The following is a 12,648-nucleotide window of genomic DNA, read 5'->3' as shown; positions in this document are numbered from 1 at the left end:
CCCCCCTCCTCCCCTGCCCCCCAGCCCTCCCAGCGCCTTGCTGCAGCTGGAGTCATCTGTTGTCAAGGTTAAGGAAATAATAAATATTTCCTTTCCTCACACAGGGGATGGAGCACAAATATTGGGATCCTGCATTGCAGCAAGAACATAGGAATAACAAGGTAAATGTAAGGAAATAATGTCATAGTAACTCACAGAACTTTTGCTCTGAACAAACTGCCTTTGTAAGAGTGGCAAGGGATGATGTGTCCTTTACTCTCGGGTGAAATCAGAAAGTTAAATCATAGCTTGGGAACCTGAGCTCTTCCCTCAAGCTGTAACAGCCAAGGGTTTATTGATGGAAATCCCTGGTTCATTCCTTGTTCACAAGTCAAGATGAACACCTTCCTGAGAGCAGTTCTGCAGAGAGGTTCCCCCATGTGGGTGACCTATTCTGAAAGTGCATAGGTCAGAAACTTTTCATAGGAAGATTACATGGTATCTGGGAGGTGCAGGAAGAGGAGATGGTGTGCATCAGTGGGGCAACCAGCACGGTAATGGTATTTGGATGTGGTGTGGTGGTATCAATGAGAGAAGGAAGGTCTGGTTCTTCACCTCAGTGAGGGAAGGTGAGAAGTTTCTGTGGTGATGTCAGTCTCATATTGTTTGGCTTTAGAGTGAAAAGTATGACCTGAAGACTGGAACGTCACTTGAAGAAATCAGTGGACTATTCTTACAAAGCTGGTAATTGTAAGTGATTTTACTTTATAAAGCTGCTTTATATTGCTGCTGTTATAGAAAGGCTTATTGATTTTCAGAGGCTGAGACTTGTTTCCTAAACTGATCTATCACTCTGTGGAATTGTTGTTTCTAAATGAGCTGCCTCACTACTTCTAAAATGTCCTTTTGTTGAATTACTAAGTACTTTTTATAAGAAAGCATTTTACAAGAAGAGTCACTTTCTGAACTATGTAAACTGTACTATTATTCTGCTTTTAAAGACAGGGAAACGTGAAGGCTAGAAATTAAGTTTGAGATGTTCAAAAGTAACCTGATGCTTTAAGTGTTTCTTCTACATGATTTAAATGATTGCTTCAGAGCTATGTTTTCCACTGGTAGCAACTCAAGTAATTTCTAGTAGCTCTGAAAGTCTCTGCATGCTAGTCTTACATGGGCATTATGATTTACTCTGTGAAAGTTGTCTGTGACAGCCTATTTCTTTTGTAAAAGCTGAAAAATAGATTGAATTTCATCCAAAAAGTACAAAAATCAAGAAATATGGGAACAAATGGTGTTGCTAACTGTGTTACTAACTGTATTGCTGAGTTCTAAGAACCTAATGAAGTTTAGGATCAATTAAGCTTTACAGAACAACCACACAATCTGTTAAATGAATGACCACTTAGAAGGGTAATGCTGTACTTGGTTTCTTTCGCTGTGGTAGGAATGTTGGTTTGCTCTGGAATATGTGTGTAATCTTTGTGGCATTGTGTGGAAGATAAAAATCCCAGTCAGCCCTCTTATGCTGATTAGTGAGGAACAGTGCATGCTGACTGTGGGATGAGGAAAAAGAATACTAGAATTCAGGTAACTCTAATAAGCTGGTTCAACTCAACTGTGCAGTAGCTGCAGGAATTTTGTTTATTTTTTTTAACATTCTGGCCAGTTTAGGAGGCTTTGCCAGGGCAAATGCAAAGTATCCGTACATTTGTGCACTGCCTGCTGATATAAATACTTTGTTCTCTAATTGTTCCTCCTTGCTGAAAGCCATGAGGCACAACTGGGTGACTTTACCAATATGTTTTCAAGTATTTTGCTGGTAATAAGAGAGGAAAAACTCAACAGAAAAGCACCAGAAAACTCTCCTTAGGAAAGGGAGCCAACAAACCATTAAAACTACGAGTGGCAGAGGAACCTTTAAGAGCATTCAGTCTTTCTATCCAGTTCCATGTCAGGTGCATTTTGAACAAGGCTGAAACAACAGAGCTGGCACAGGAGAAAAATGGGGTGAAATCTCAGCCTTGTCCTAACAAAACCTTTTGCAGCAGAGAAGTTAATGAACTGGCACATCTGATTTTGTCTCAGCAAGGCCAGGATGTTGTCTATTACACCTTAGAGTTTCAGCACCTGATCCTGTTTTGTAAGTTTCATCCTTGAGGGGCAGCATCTGTGCCTTTGCCTTTGTGTGGGGCTGTTCCCAGGAGGAATAGACAGCCTTTGCAGCTGGGCAGCTGTGCTTCCCTGGGCCACGATAAAGGCATCTGATAGGGGAGACACAACCGTTGGCTGCTCACCCAAGTTAGGGATTTTACAAATGTCCATTTGAAAGGACCTGTACCCTTGCACTGGGAGATGAAGATACAGGTATGTGATTGCCTTTTTCTTAAGATGTATAGCATTATTTTGGTAGGTGCTTATCTGTGGTATCTCTGCCAGAATATACTTTGTAGGCAGGCAATAAGCTTGTAAGCAGTTTAGCCTAGTTACCAGGTAGTGTGGGTGATAAACAGGGTGGGAAAATAGGGTTGGGTGCAGCTGTGTTGGTGATGGAGGAGGATGGTGACTGTATAGCAGCAGTGCAGTCTCTCACTGCCGCATGAGACTGAGTACATGGTGTAAGGGATAATGGTCATGGGCAAGGGGATACAGCCAGGAAATCTGTGCTGGTAACTTGGTTTAGGACTGTAGTTGTGGACCCCGGTAGAGTAATTCTTTTTTTTCATTTGTCCTTGGAAAGAGGGTAAATTCTTCTCGTAAATCCATATAAAGAACATTGATTTATTGATTCTTTTCACAGTGTGTACATAATAAATGACTTTGCCTTTCAAAGTTTTAAGTGTTTTACTATTGCTGAAGGAGTAAGCAGGTGGCTGTTTACATGAGCTTTTGATATGCTCACATCCATAGCAAAACACAGGAGTGTAAAATAGCATTGGGCCAGAAACCTGTTGGAAAAGACAGCAGTGACAAAGGTTGCCCACATTAACTGCCAAAAATGCTGCTTTCCACCCCCCCACCTCCCCCTTTTTTTCTTTTTAGGCTGAGTGCCTGCCTGCTTCACTGTGTTTTTTGCATGAGGGTGAAAAGAGGACTTTTGTCTTTCTGTGGTAGTGGTGGTTGCTTATTTAAGTTGTATATTCTGTCCTATTGTTAATATAGTTCCAAAATGAGCAAGTCAGAGGGCATGTACATTCTAATTAGTAGTTATCTGAGACAGCTTTCAGAGCAAAGACTTCTTTTAGGTTGTTTTGGATCTGAACATACTGTATCTACTTGAATGACGAAATGTTAGTAAGCAAAAAAGCCAAAGTTCTTTGTAGGAAGGCAATTGCTGCATAGCAACTGCACAGAGAGGATGCAATGAAGCTTGCATGGGTTCTCTTCTGTTGCTATTTTTGTCCTCATTTTCTCTGTGTTCTGAAATGTACAGAAATTACTGAAGTTGTTGGAGCCAGTTATTTCATTCATTGCTACTTATGCTCTAAAAAAAAAAAACCCACAAAAAACAAGCAGTGCAGTTTGGAGTTTCTATTTGGGAAGAAATAATAAAGGGAATTTAATATGCCATTTATGAAGGGATGCTGTGACTGAGTTTTCAAATTAATATGGTCTTTAATGTGTGTGAAGTCTACAGGAACAGAGCAAGGTTAAAGAAATATAAAGACTCTCTATGAAAGTAGATGTTTTTTCCAGTCTTACTCCATTTTTGTATCCATCTAAAAAAATTTCTATCATCTTAAAAAATAACCAACCCTACGAACCCAAAACATACTATAGTTGTTAAAGCATAATTCAACTTTGAATGTAATGGGGTTACCACAAACAACAACTGGGAAATAGTTACTTGGAAGGATAAAGTATTTTGTAGTGTATCTTTAAATAAAAGAGTAGGCTGACTGGTTTAGCAAAAGGAAATTTGGGAGTAATAAGATTGTAAAGTAATTCTTAACTGCTAATAAACTTGAGAGTAAGGTTTTGCCATGTTGATTAGTGTCTGTGGAAAGCCTGTTATATCCGTACAAAATATGGGAGACTCTGGTCTGAAATGTCCTTCTGGATGTGCCCTGCGCCAAGTCCATGCTTGACCGATTTAGCCAGCGGACTTGAGACTGTGGGACTACTGTTACCCTATGCTTTGTCATCTTTCTGTAGTAGGACAGAAACTTGCAGGGCATTAGGGTTAAGAGCAAGAATACAAGCAGGAAGAAGGCCCATTTACTGGGAGGTGACATCAGTGGGAGGGAACCATCTGACGCCTTTCTACTTTATGTGAATGAGTCCCAACAGGCAACCCTAGATGTAGCCAGGTGCAGGTGGATCAGTTACTTGTTGAAAGCATCCCATTCTCCATCACCTTGCTCTAGCACGTTCAACCTCTATCACATTCAGCCTCTATATGATTAAGGTGGAAAAAACATGGTGTTCTTTTTATTTCTGGTAATATGATATTGCACCTCTGTGTTTTCAGAAAGCTGTAGTTGAGGAAGCTGCATTAGTATGTGACTCCCCAGTACCTAAACAAGAGAATGGGGGACGTACATTTGAAAAGGGAAGGCAGAATCTATTCCTTTAGTCCAATAAAGGAGGAAATAGTCCAGAGTGGCTTTTTTTGGCTAGCTACTCTTCTCTGCAATAATGGCAACAGGGAAGAGATTCTTCCAAGTGTGGAGCAGTTCTAGAATAGGTCAAAGAAGGTAATTAGCTTGTGCAAACTAGCTAAACATCTGAACCAGGTAAAAGTAATTTCTGATTAAATATTACACCAATAACTTAATTTATGTTTCTATCATCCTCCTTCATTATTTAAAAATCTTATTCACACAAATATAATTTATAAACAATGTTCTTTAATGTTTGTACCTTGCCAAATGGTAATGTGAGAGCTGAATGTGTGAACCAGTGTCTAGCAACAGGTATGAAGATCCTTCATGGCCTCCACTGCCTTACCTTAGCAAAGCACTGCTCTCCAGAACAATTTAAACATGGTGTGCCAAGGGGTAAGTGGAGTTGTTCCTCACTGATCCATAAGAGTTAGTGTGGGTGCTGGGAACACAAGGCTATACACAGAAATGCAGCAACCATCTTTAACCAAAAACGTTCTGTGACATGCAGTAAAGCAGTGGGAATACAATAAAACATTCGATTGTCTCTTCCTCTTACTTCAAGTTTTTGGGAAGACTCGCTTTCATGTCATTAAGGGGCGGGAATGTAACCAAGAGCTGGAGTTAGTAGATCTTCAGGCTTACAACATTGGCTTCTGAGTGGGCTGCATTTTAAGAGTATGTTCCATGCTTGCTGAGTGGGGACCTGGATGAGAAAATTGGAAAAGCGGGCTGAGAACCAGGTCTTCTGCGAAGCTTTCTGATCTAAGTTATTTCAGACAATGAAGTCTGTCTTCTGAATTCTGTAATGTGTTGCATTCATTAGGCATTGGGAAGAGCCTTAGTAGGTAAGGCTGACTGTTCGGGCTGACTGGTGCCACTCTTTCATGGCCCTCTGCAAGATCTGGGAGCTTTAATCCCATGATTTAGGAAGGTCAGGAGATGCTTCAGGCAGCATCACTGTGTTTTGAGCTCCTCTAGAAGGAATGTGGGTCTTGTACACAGCAGAAGCTTGCCTAGTGTCAATAACTCCCTCCACAGCCTCTATAAAGGACGGTATTTTGCCAATGTACAGAGAAGTCAGGGCCAGATACTTCACTGCACTTACAGCTCCCTTTAAACAGCAGGCTTTTATCTGTAGGTTCTGGTCACCAGAATTTTAGCTGTCTTTTAGATAAATTATTCATCAGGTATGAACTGTTGGACATAGAGTTTTTACAGATAGGTAAATTTCCCATTATAGGAAGTGGGCCATTGTATGTTCAAATTGTATCACCTCTTCAAAGATGTTTCATGACAGCTCATAAGTAGATGAGTGTTAAGTCGATTATGTAAAGAGCTATCTGCAGGTTGTTGATGAGTGAGGTTTCTGGAGCCAGGGTTATTAAAAGAACCTAGTTTCAGTTAATCACTGGAACAATTGGTGTGTTATCACCACTGTAACAACTAAAAAGCTTTTCTTAAATCACCACTCTAAACCTTTGTTGTGATTAACATAATTCTATTTTTTCTTCTTCAGTGCTCACTGGGAAACTGTCTCTTATTTTTTCTATACTATGCTTTGGTTTATCAGTTTGCTAGAACACTTATTTTACTTTCCTTGCTTATAGATTACGAACACCCCTGTTTTATTAAATTTTTTTCTCCTCAAAGGACGGGCTTTCAAAACCCTGTTCTTATTGCTGTCATCAGGACTGTATTCAACTTCTGCAGATGGTGACTTATGTTGGACATAATATTGAAGTTAATGCATTACAAGTGCTAACTGGTTTAGAATAGCACCTCTATTTCTTACAAGGGACATTTCTCCCAGCTTGGGAATTTTTTTTTGTGTGTGACACTGTTGTGCTGTTGACCTAGGCTTTTAGCTTGAGGTTCACCATAACCTGTTTCACATCCTTTTCAGAATCCCTCTGCATTGCTGCCTACCCCATCCTTCCCTATTCTGCATCTCTGTGCTAGATCCCTTCTTTCTTCTTGCACCGCTTGTTCAGCTGAATATCAGCGTTCTGACTTTACCAGTCAGCTGAGATCATCCTGAATTTTATTCCTCAGTTTTGCATTTGCAATTGCTTTCAGCTTGGTGTACCCATGAATCCTTAGTCTCTGGTCACTCAAAATGAATAATATTGATCCCTGGATAGATTCCAGGGGACCCATCCTGAGATTTCTTTCTGTTTTGTCAGTGCATTGTGAATAATTACCTCAAAAGGAACAGTTGTTTTGTTTGGGGTTTTTTGAGACAGTTACACAGGTAACATTACAGTTGTTACTTGGGTCTCATTTTGTGTTATCTTGCTTAATATCATGACACTTTGGTCAGAGTTAAAAGCTCTAGTTTAAAGAAAATTAGTTCAAATCTACCACTTCCTTTTTTTTCTACTGAAACAAGTTCCCTATCGGACACGAAAACCACGACTGGAATCATCCCTCGTTTCTGTGACCACTTGTCATCCTCCGAAAAGCTCGGTAGGTGGCACTCTGTACCTGTAGCTCAGTATTTAAAGTAACGCCATCACAATTGTCTCCTGTGCCGATTATTTTAAGTACTTATTTCTCAAAGTTTGGCTTCTAATCTTAAGATTGAAGTTACCATAGTAGGAAAAGTATTTTTGAGGTGGCTTTGGGTTCACGTTGTCATTAAAAAAAATATCTGTCATTAAAAAAAATATCTGTTAATCTTTCAGCATATATTTGCACAGCACAATTTTATATAGTATGCTGTCAAGGGAGTGAGCCACCTCTGTGAGGGTGGCTGGAACATATTCCGGTGTTGGTTGTGCAATACACTTCTGTATCCATGCCTGCTGCATGAAGAAGCACAATAGGAAGAACACTGGACCAGGGATCATTCTGCTTTGTGTTCTCCCAGTCTGAGCATGGCCGAATTGTAGTTTAGATAAAGGGATGGAGGTCGTTCTCAGATCAGGCTAGTCTTTGTCACCATGATCCATAGGTCATAGAAGATGTATAGTCTATTTTAAAGACTCCAAGTAACGTTAGTTCTGCTAATGTCATTAGCTCTGGAATTCTGTTTCTGATTTTAAGTTGTCTGAAACTGTACCTGCTGCTTCATTTTGAGAACATCATGTGGCTGCAGTTGGCATCAGCTGTCTATGCTCTTGCTGAGTGCTCTGTAAGCTCCTGCAATGGTTGGGGAATGGAGCCTGGACCCTGTTTTCCCTGGGGGCCCAAGACGTGGCTGTGTGGCTGTGTCAGTGTTCTGTGGGCCTGCACTCAAGACGCTAGGGTAGAGCAGCTCCCTGCTTGTAGGGGGTAAGTCAGCTGCCAGAGGAAATCTCCAGGCTGCTAGTCCAAAGATTTACCACTGAGACACAATGGAGCAGACTGCCACCTCTTGCCTTTTTGAATACTCTCTTCTTGATAATTGATTGTGTCAAGGCAAAATCTAGTGGTGTTTAACCTAATCTTTCTTGGCTTTGCCTTCAAAGGGACTAATTCTTAGGATGCCAGTTAGCTCCATTAATCCGGGATTTTGGAGCTCCCTCTCAACTCTTCCTGACCTGTGAGCACTCCCGAGTCTTCCAGGACAAAATAAAACAAGTTAGCTGAGCCACCTGGCAGTGGTTTGAACTGACTTGTTTGACTTTGCCCTAGAACTGACTAGAAGTGCTTACACAGCCAGTTACTAGATCTCAGCTGGAAGGTGTTAACCAACAGCTGAGAAACAGAAACGAACAGCTTTGTAAATGGCCTGTGAACTGTATGCCCTGGGTGAGAGGCTTTACGTTAGCCTGTTGGCTTTCCCTGGAAGAGACGAGGTGTGCTCCTATGGCCTCTTCCAGTGGAGGGATGCTGTAAGAAGCTGTCACATCTCAGCTCCTAGCTAGTGTATTCCCTGCAAAGGTGTGTTCCCTGCCTGTGCAGCACAGATGGGATTGATGTGCCTGAAAGTCTCCAATGAAGCTACACAATGTGCTTCATAGGGGTACTGTGAGTAGCTCAGGGTGAAGACTCTGTTGCACAACCTTATTTTGTTGTGTACTTTGGAGAATGGGGAAGCCAGTTTGTACTCTAGGTTGTCTAGCAGTCTTTGAAATACAAAAAAGCTTTTTTTCCCCTTTCCTATTAGTAACCTGGCATATCTATTGTGTCATGGAACAGTAAGGAAATGATAACGCTTCTTATCCATACAATATTATATTTTTTGAGAAGAATAACAAAGTTGGAACATGCATCATGCTCTTCACTTATGTATTGGTGAATATTTGCACAGAGAACCAGAAATAAAAGATTATTCTGTTATCCAGGAGCTCATCTATGTGCGAGATGAAAAGCTGACTTACAGACAGAAATGTATATTTTGTTTAAGTGCATTGTACTTAGAGTTCATACACATCCCCTCCAGTGCTTACTTATTAAAAGTTCAGAGAAACTACACTGTAAACCCGCTGGAATAATTTTTATTAAATAATTTTCTCTGGTAAACAGGGAAAACAGAGCTGCAAGGAGGTTAAAATCTGGGCTTGGCTTCCCCACTAATGACAAACTCAGGCCCCAAAATTTGCTGAGACAGAGATGACAGGCTCTCGCAAGTACATCGGGTCATCCACCCACCCCTCCTTTCTGGTTGCTGCAGGGTACAGGTGCATTCAGACAGAAAGGACTGGGTTGCTTTTCAGCTTTGCTTACACAGAAGGCAGAGCAAGACGGAGGTGTGGGTCCCCCTCAAGTGCACTAGACCAGCACCACCAATCCATTTGTTTCCCGCACTGCTTGAAAAATAGGGACTGTAAGAGTACTGCAGCACTAATGGTGGTTTTCCTTCAGTACTGGGTGGCCATTTACAATCTGCCAGCCTTGGATGGTTCCCAGTCAAAACAATTTGTGTTTGAAGAAAAGCTGCATGGGAGCAGGGATGCTACATGGCTAGGCAGGATTGCCAGTGAGCCCATTCAGTCACATCTGCTATGTGCGCCAGCCCAGGAAACAGTGAATGATGCTCAGACACTGGCACTTATAGTGATCTTGGACAAATTCCTTACCTCTCTGCACTTTCTTGCCTATCTCTAAAACAGATGTTTCCCTCCCATTGCAATATGCCTGGAGACTTGTAGTCTTATGTATTGTATTATCCTTTGGTATTATCACTGGTGGGCTTTTTCAAGTGGAGGAGGAACAAGATGCCTTTTCTTTATGTTAAGTTTTGACAGGGGTAGGGGGTTTGCTGCACAGTGTGTCATCCCTAACATTTTTTGATGATAGCATCAGATTTTTCTCCTACTTGCCCTTTTCCCTAGAAGGGAGTTAGTCTCTTTGGGTGTTGCCTGACAAAATTCAGGAGGTGGGTGGGTGCAGTGAGACTTTCTGGCTGCACCTCTCTGTAGGGTTACAGAGAGTGCAGAGGGCCCTCAATCCAAACAGGGAGCAGCCTGCACAAATGCAAGTAGAAGCAGAAGTTTCTCCAAGGCAGCATGTTTCTTCTTTCTGGAGCAATTTGCCAATAGAGAAGGAGATTATGTTGGAAAGCAGCTGGGCTGTTGCTGTGTGTGTGCATTTGGCCAATCATCCTTCATGTGAACACATTGACCTCTTGGAAAGATGCAGTTCAAGCCAGGTGTTGGTATTCACTTGCTGTCTGCACATCACAATAAGGAAATGCAAGGGGAAATTGTAAGCTAGTGAAAGGTTGTGTCTCTAACAGAGAGGAGGACCAGAATCTAGAGCTCATTCTTTACTTGAAACCTCACTGATCTCTCTTCCAGTAGTATTTTGTATGTTCACACAACAAATGTTGCTGCAGGATGCCTTTGTGTCTCACAGCTCACCGTAACTTCAATGGCTTCTTTCTGCCTCCCTTCGGTACTCTGTCCAATGGCCTTTCTTGACCCTCCACATATGTGCTTACATGTCTCCTGACCATCTTCATCCTCTCTTCAGACTTGGAAGATGTGGACAGACAGACATAGCATGACTGCAAACCCCCATTTTCTTGGAAAATCTTGCTCAGAAGAGCAAAATGTCCAACTGCAGCCATCTCTACAGTACTGAGGCGCAGACGTCCAGCACTACATGGTGCATAGTGCTGAAAATGGTCATCTGCTAGACTTTGTATCACCTGTGGAGTTACAGAACAGACTGTTCAGCAAGTGCTCTTAATGAAATGTGCTTAAGTGCTTTGTTGAACTGGAACCACAGTCAGCCTGTGGCACATCTAGTATTTTCAGCTGAAAAGTCTCAAATTGTTGAGTCAAGTCCTGTAGTGTTTCAGGAATAGCTCAGGGAGCTGCTGACAGCTCAGACAAATTGGTGTTTTTCTACCTGAGTTGTTGGCCATTCAAGCTGAGCTCAAAGCAAATCTTTGGTGCTGTGGGGAAGTCAGTGACAAATCAAAGAATCTTGTTTAACTTGGCTATGGCTGAATGCCGCACTTCCTTGTGAGGCTCGGTATACTCCTCTGATTCACAAACAACATCTGCTTCTCTTCGCTGACAATTCCTAAGATGACCTGTTGAAGGAGAAGGAGCAAGCATAATTTTCTGAAATACTGGTGATTCTCACTGGAGCAATTGCAGGTGTGTACAGAAGGCCAAGGCCAAAGCCAAGTGTCCTGGATGAACACCTGCATGCTGCCATGGCTGAATAAACCTGCTTTACCTATTTCTCTTTATTTACCCAGCACTGATTGCTGATGGCACCATGTTGTACATGGATTTCAGTGTGCTCAGCCTCCTAAAGTCTAAAGGGCATTGTTAAATACTCTGCAAGGACTAAGAAGCAACACGTATGTAGATGTTCTTTATGGTCTCTGATGTTAAGTACTGCCCATGCTTAACAACATCTTAAGCTTAGCACTTTCACTTCTGCTGGTCTCTAGTCACAGTATTGCCTATCTTCATATACACATCTCCTGTCTGTTCCTCCCAGTGTACCACCACTTCTCAGGCACATTTTACCTTATGTGGGCAAAGCATATGTGGACCTGGGCTGTAGTTTTGTTTGACTAGGGGCTTCCTGTAAATGGCAACCAGAGGGCCTAGCCCACCCCTGTGGCACAAGCTTTTAAAGTCCCATTATTGCTCTGAATCACACCTTCGTCTCCACACCCTGAGTCATATATTAAAATAAAACTGTGGGAAATAATAAAACACAGTTATATGAATGTGTTTTTTATTATAAGAGTTCTTAAATTTTTTTTTATTACTGCTTTGAGGCCAACTCATCATCTTTTGTTATGTTCATTACAAAAGACTTTGCTCCAATCCCTGTTAACTTGAAGGGAAAGGAACGCAGTGCACAGGGAGAAGAGGAGTTCCTTGCTGGCATCCATTCCCTTGTCCTCAGCATGCCTCACAGTCTTTACCACAGCTGCTCTACAAGAGCCCTCTGGGGTAGGTGGTGTTACAGGGAAGGTTGACCAGGCAAGTTTGCAGAAGGCGACTCAGAAGAGGGGGTCAGACCGAGTTCTCTTTGTCTCATACCTAGCACTGTAGCTCATGGCCTTTGTTGTGCCAGGTACTCCCGATATGACCTCCTGTCCTCTGTCAGGCAAATATGAAACATTTTTCAGCTTCACTGATGTCATGTCTGCTTTATCCCTGGCAGTGTGAGAAGTCTTTCTCAGTCACAAAGAGTTAGAAGATGAGATTGGAGGGAGGTTGCAGAAGGGAAAGAAAGTAGGACATGGAAGTTTGTTTATATTAGCTAATGAGAAAAGTAGATTGCTATAATCAGTAAGACCATGTTTTTGTTTAAATATTTAGGCTCTGTAGATTGGGGAATGGGTGGAGCCCTTTTCTTCCTAAGGCTTTGTAAATTTAAGTGTCTGTATCTTGACTGAAGCTTGGGAGATTTCTTTTCACCTTCACTTTTAGATCATACTTGTTGACCACACCAGTACTAGGACTCCTTACTTAAAAAACAGCACATCATCCATGCCATTTTCTCTCTTGCCCTAAAAAGTAGGTGAATGTCCAGAAGTAGAGTCTTGGACGAATGTTCCACAGGAGTCTGGCATCATGCCAAAATAATTCCTCTGTGCACCTTGGGCTACAGTTTCCAAGCCCTTTTTTCTTTTTTTTTTTTTCTTTTCTCCTTTTGTGTGTCT

The sequence above is a fragment of the Falco biarmicus genome, chromosome 15, assembly GCF_023638135.1.
Source record: "Falco biarmicus isolate bFalBia1 chromosome 15, bFalBia1.pri, whole genome shotgun sequence".
In the NCBI taxonomy this organism is placed as follows: Eukaryota; Metazoa; Chordata; class Aves; order Falconiformes; family Falconidae; genus Falco; species Falco biarmicus.
Note: the sequence above shows the minus strand (reverse complement) of the source record.